We start from the raw sequence: 7,149 nt of genomic DNA, 5'->3' as shown, positions 1-7,149 counted from the left end.
TTAAACCATGCAGTATCCCCTTGTTCTGTTCAAAAGAGAGCCTCCTGGTCCATGTACAAGTTCCTCAAAGCACAATTAAGTGTTCTGGAATTCCCATTCTTCTCAATTTTACCCATAATTTGTTATGATCTACATAATCAAATGCTTTTGCATAGTCAAGAAAACACAAGTAAACATGTATCTGCATTTCTTTGCTTTGAGCCAAGATCCATCTGACATCAGCAATGATATCCCTTGTTCCATGTCCTCTTCTGAATCCAGTTTGCATTTCTGGAAGTTCTCTGGCAATATACTGCTGCAAATGTTTTTGAAATATCTTCAGCAAGATTTTACTTGCCTGTGATATTAATGATATTGTTCAATAATTTCCACATTCTTTGGGATCACCTTTCTTTGGAATGGGTACAAATATGGATCTCTTCCCATCAGTTGGCCAGGTAGCTGTCTTCCAAATTTCTTGGCATAGATGAGTGAGTGCCTCCAGTGCAGTATCTGTTTGTTGAAACATCTCAGTGGGTATTCTGTCAGTTCCAGGAGCCTTGTTCTTTGCCAATTTCATCAGTGTCGCTTTGACTTCTTCCTTGTACCATTGGTTCTTGATCATATGCCACCTCTTGAAATGGCTGAACATTGACACGACCAATTCTTTTTGGTACAGTGACTCTGTGTATTCCTCCCATCTTCTTCTTCTCTTTTTTTTTTTTTTTTGAAGAGAGAAAATAAAAGGTTTATTGGGTATTGATACCCAAGGAGACAGAATCATTTCTCCAAAATGTTTGCCTCCCCTTCCATCTTCTTTTGATATTTCCTGCATAATTCAGTATTTTCCCATAGAATCATTCAGTACTGTAACTTGAGGCTTGAATTTTTTCTTCAATTCTTTCAGCTTGAGAAAAACTGTGTGTTCTTCCCTTTTGGTTTTCTAACTCCAGGTCTTTGCACATTTCATTATAATAACTGACTTTGTCTTCTCTTGCTGCTTTTTGAAATCTGTTCAGCTCTTTTATCTTGTCATTTCTTCCATTTCCTTTAGCTACTCTCCATGCAAGGGCAAGTTTCAGAGTCTCTTCTAACATCCATTTTGGTATTTTCTTCCTTTCCTATCTTTTTAACGACCTTTTGCTTTCTTCATGAATGATGTTCTTGATGTCATCCCACAATTCTTCTGGTTTTCAATCATTGTTGTTCAATGCATCAAATCCATTCTTTATGTGGTCTCTCAATTCAGAAGGGATACAATCAAAGTCATATTTTGGCTCTTGTGTAGTTGTTTTAATTGTCTTCAGCTTCAACTTGAACTTGTGTATAAGCAATTGATGGTCTGTTCCACAATCAGCTTCTAGCCTTGCTTTGGCTGAAGATATTGAGCTTCTCCATTGCATCTTACCATAGATGTAGTCAATCTGATTCCTGCGTACTCCACCTGGTGAAGTCCACGTGTATAGCCACCATTTATGTTGTTGAAAAAATGGGGTTTGCAGTGAATAGGTTGCATGTGATATTAATGATCTCCAGTGATCTCCGGTATCATTTCTATCACCAAGGCCATATCTTCCAACTACTGGTCATTCTTCTTTGTTTCCAGCTTTTGCATTCCAATCACCAGTGATAATCAACATATCTTGATTGCATGTTTGGTCAATTTCAGACTGCAGAAGTTGGTAAGAATCTTCAATTCCCTCATCTTTGGCTTTGGTGGTTGGTGCATAATTTGAATAATAGTACTATTAACTGGTCTTCCTTGTAGGCATATAGATACCCTATCATTGACAGCATTGTACTTCAGGATAGATCTTGAAACATTCTTTGTGATGATGAATATCATGCCATTCCTCTTCAATTTGCCATTTCTGGCATAGTAGATCATATGGTTGTCTGATTCAAAATAGCCATAACTTGTCCATTTCAGCTCACTAATACCTAGGATATCAATCTTTATGCATCCTGTTTCATTTTTTACACATTCCAGTTTTCCTAGATTCATACTTTGTACATTCCACATTCCAATTATTAATTGATGTTTACAGCTGTTTCTTCTCACTTTGAGTCTTGCCATATCAGCAAATGGAGGTCCTAAAAGCTTTACTCCATCCATCCCATTAAAATCAACTCTACTTTGAGGAGACAGCTCTTCCCCAGTCGTATTTTGAGTGACTTCTGACCTGAGGGGCTCATCTTCTGGTACTATATCAGATAATCTTTCAGGGCTATTCATAAAGTTTTCTAGTAATGTATCAGTGTTTCATTGCTATTCATGAAGTTTTCACTGGCCAATTCTTTGAGAATTGGATGGCCTCTTCCTTCTTCTGAGCCTGTCTTAGTCTGGAAACTCCACTGAAACCTGTCCACCATGGGTGACCCTGCTGGTATTTGAAATATCCGTGGCATAGACTCCAGCTTCATAGCAACACACAAGCCACCACAGTACAACAAACTGACAGATAAGTGGTGGTTTAGCTTAGTAGTTTACCTTAAAAATGTCTGTCTTGAGCATTATGCTCTTTTAAGAACAATCTATATGGGATCAAACTGACAACAGCAACTTGAAAGATTATCTAGGAACCTTAGGGGTAGTGCATTTATGTTAATGGAGAAGGAACAATTCAGAAAAGAAGGATGAGAATGGTTGTACAAGTTGAAGAATGTAATCAGCATCACTAAATGGTACATGTAGAAACTATTGAATTGGTCTATGTTTTGCTGTATGTATTCTCAACAACAACAAAATAAATGTTTTTAAAATGACAGCCTAGAAAATCCTACGGGGGCAATTCTACTCTGTCATAGAGTTACTATAACTCGGAATTAACTCAGCATCACACAACAAATATTACTAATTCTAGTCCAAGAAAAGTGATCACTTTCATTTTGTCCTTTTCTTAAAAAAAAAAAAAAACTAAATTCATAGTTTATTCAGATTTCCTAATGTTTTCCCTAACGTCCTTTTTCTGTTCCAGAATCCCATACAGGTTATCACTACATTTAATTGTCAGGTCTCCTTAGGCTCCACTTGGCTGTGACAGTGTCTCAAACTTTCCTCATTTTTATGACCTAGATGGTTTTGAGGAGAACTGATCAGGCACTTTGTAGCATGTCCTTTTATTGGGATTTGTCTTATGTTTTCTTTATGATAAGATCCTAGGATTATGGGATAGCAGGAGGAAGACTATAGAGATACACTTACCATCACATGAGATCAAGATCACATGCATTGACATGATTTGTCTGTTGATGTTGACCTTGACCACATGGCAGAGATCATGTTGGTCAGGTCTCACCACTCTCAGTTTTTTCCCCCTTTCCATATTGTGCTCTTTTGAAGGAAGTCATTATATGCAGCTCATACCTAAGGAGTGAAGAGTTATGCTGCCCGTATCTCATTATTTTTTTAGCTTGTGTTTTAACACTTTGAAATAAAGCAATTAGAAAGTCTGGTCCTAAGGTCAGTTTGTTTCAATATTGTATTTAATGGCTACCATAACTGAAAGGTCTTGATTATGATTATGGTTTCATAGGTACATATGTATGTCATAATTTATCAGACTGTACACTTTTAATATGTGCAGTTTATTGTATGTCGATTATAGCTAATTAAAGGTTTTTTTTTTTAAAGGTTGGAAGGACACTTCCTCACAAACACAGGCTGTAATAGTGGAAGTACATCACCCACTGATCCAATGATGGCACAATGTTGCCTTGTCAATTCAATCTGCAGATTTCATTTCCAAGCCTAAATATGCAAATAGCTTTTTTAGGTAAGATACCATTTTGGCAGCAAAATGACCTAATAATGAAAATCTTTCCGGACATCTGTTTTCAAAATTCTCCATAACATGAGTTTCTTGGGTAAAAGTTAACAAATTGGAACAGGTATCTTTTAGTAAAAAAGCAAAACAAAACAAAAAACTGTGTAATACTTTTAGGTGAACAACTCATTAAAATATTGTCTCAGTGAATCTCTATGTGGTACAAAGATGTTCTAGGACACCTCTTATCTTATTACAAAACATCAAAAAGATTCTTCCACATTTTAAAGTTACTGATTTTTATCAAACTAAGTACATACTGTGCACTTATGGCTCCAACTTCTTTTGTGGCCCTGGCCTCTTCCACATTTTGCATGTAAGGCTGGCACCAGAGCCTTACCTGGTAATACTTATTTCCTCCATTAATGGTTGCATTTATCAGATTTTTCATAATACATTCTTTTCCATAAAATACAAACATAATTTAAGAGGCAGTTATGGTGTTAAAAGTAGGCATTCTAAAGCAAACTGCCTCATCGTAGCTGGGTGACTTTGAGGACATTATCTACTTTGTTCTGTGCCTTAGTTTCTCCATCTGAAAAATGGAGATAGTAACAGTACCTTACCTCTGTGTGTTGTTAGAAAGGTAGAGTGTAAAGATTCTAGACCTAGTCTAGTGTCCAACAAAAAGCAAGTGTTCAATGAATGTTAAATATTTTTTAATTGACAAAATCATTTACTACTGTTGATTATCTTCTTCAGTACCTAAGGACTTACTTTAAAAAAAAAAAAAAAAAACTTTGTGTATTTCATGATTGAAACAATTTAGCAAATATAAGCTGAGATATGATAGAGACATCTGTACTTTCGTCCAAACCTCCCATGCTCTAACATTTGTTTTTATACTTGTTTCTTCAAATCTGTGCGTCATCCACAATATTTACAGACCAAAGAATGCATTATAACATCGCTGAGTTGTTTTCTGTATAGTATTTCAGCCAAATTTACTTAACAGGAAAAAGTGATTTCACAATATTTTATGGTTTTTCATCCTTGGCTTTTAATTGATAAGCTGTACATTTGTTTCTTAATGAAAGTTTATAAATTATTAAATTGAGTATAGCATGACTTTAAATGCTGAAAATTGTAAAGGCTTGTCTTCATGTTCTGGATACCTAATTTTTAAGTCTTGTTAATCATATTGGCCTCTTAAAATCATTAGCTAATACCACTAGACACAACATACGCTGAGAGTGAGACACAGCATTATTAGTGGTAAATGTAAATCCATCCAAATGGTCTTGATAATTTACAACTTTTTCAGCCAACTTTTTATCAGATGGTGATTGTTTTAACCTGATAATGTGGCTGTCAAGGACCATTTACTGGGAGGAGAAATGTCAAACTTACCGACTTCTTGTTCTGTGCTTACAGTATTAGTATTATCTTCAATTGCAGTGAAGATAATATTTTGCAAGAATCTTTTTAAACTACACACACATATATTTATATTTACAGTGTTTGATTAGAACAAATCTCTTCAGGCACATGGCAACAAGAATAGGCTCAGAACGTAAGGAAATGATAGCACACACCTTTGTGAGGGACATAGAAATGAAAATCAGAAATCATCTATAAGGGATGTAGCACCAGAGGTGAGTGCCTGTAGTCTTGTTTCAATAAAGCCCATGTAGAGTTCATGCTTCACACTGGTCAGCAAGCAGGCTGCAGCATAGCTATACTCTTAGATGGCAGAAAGGATGAAATGGGGTGTGCTGATGATACTGGCAGGGCAGGGGAGGTCAGAAGAAGTGAAAGTCTATATGCTACTTCCAAGACAGAGTGAAATGTATTTGCAGAAAGGTCCCAGCACAGAAGCTCAGTGCATCTGTATTTACCTAGTTATGGACACCCTACTGTCTTTTGAGCAACCATCCTGTATTTGGAGAATTCCCATATTAGTCCTGCCTACCCATGGCAGAAACCAGACTCAATTTCTCAGTTCACCTATAGGTAAGGTTTTTGTTGTTAGTTGTCATAGAGTTTGCTCCAACTCATTACAACCCCATGAACAATACATTGAAATGTTACCTGGTCCTGTCCTATCTTCCTGAGTACTGGTATGTTTGAGTCTATTGTGAGCACTGTATCTTGACTGGCTTCCATCCTAGGCAGCTCCAGCACTGTATCAGGCAATATTGTGATCTATAGGGTTTTCACTGGCTACAGTTTGAAAGTAGATCACCAGACCTTTCTTCCTAGTCTGTCTTAGTCTAGAAGCTCTGCTCAAACCTATCCACTATGGGTGACCCTGCTGGTACTTTAAATATTGATGGCATAGCTTCCAGCATCATAGCAATGTGAAAGCCACTACAGTATGACAAACTGACAGATGGATGATAGTAGGTAGGAAACAGACATGTAAGTTAGGATATGCCAATGAGCTGCACAAGAAAATTATTCAAGAAGAAACAGAGTGGACACAGGTATTGCAGGAAATCCATTTTCTAAGCCAGATGAAAGGGGAGGCATCAGCTTTCAGGACAGCATTGTTAGTGTCCAAGGTCCAGTGTTCCCTGGGCAGCAGCAGTGGAAGTGCCCCATGCAGCTTGGTGTTGTGGTTGGCCTTGTTTTTGGCTGCATTTTCTCCATACTTGCCTCTCTGCCCCTCCTAGGGATCCTGTAAGCCTCTTAAGAGGCTTATTAGTTTACTGTTTTGTTGTTGTTCAAATTAGCTGGAGTGTCCTGTTGTTTGTAAACCGGCAAGTTGCCAAGAATTCCATTAAGTAAATTCACTGAACTCTAATTGGAAAATTGTGCCTGTCCTCCTCATTTAATGAAGATGTTAGGACCAAACAAAAAGGGACATGACAACAAGGTTTGCCGGTGTTACATAGAGAAGATGCAAATATGAGATAGAATAAATTAATATTCTATGGTCCTAAATTTGAATCAGAAGTATCAATATGAATGTTTGGGGTATTTTATCTTGAAAAATCCCTAGCTTTGCCCACCAAAAAGCCCCAGAAGCAATGACCAACTCAGCAGTAATGAACATCCCTTGTGCCCAGATCATGGTCTTGAAATACCATTTCTTACTAAAAGACACTGGAGTGTCTTGGAGATATGGCTGACTGAAGATCTAGGGCAAAAAGTGTACAAGGTAAATAGAAAATACCTTACAAGAAAGCAAGGAAACTATCAAAGGTGACAAGGATTGGGTCAAAAGTACTCTTAAGTCAACCTGAAGAGACCTCCCACTGGCCAAAGATAGAACAATTTGAACTTCAGTAAGGATAAAAACTGCAACAAACCAAATCATATTGTTATGGATTGATTTATGTCCCTCAAAAAGATGTGTTGACCGCATAACGTGGATGAACTTGGAGGACATTATGCTGAG

Source organism: Orycteropus afer, unplaced genomic scaffold (assembly GCF_000298275.1).
Source record: "Orycteropus afer afer isolate SDZICR_OR568_19922 unplaced genomic scaffold, OryAfe1.0 scaffold00493, whole genome shotgun sequence".
Lineage (NCBI taxonomy): Eukaryota > Metazoa > Chordata > Mammalia > Tubulidentata > Orycteropodidae > Orycteropus > Orycteropus afer.
The sequence above is the reverse complement of the archived record's forward strand: the minus strand, read 5'-3'. Positions refer to the sequence as shown.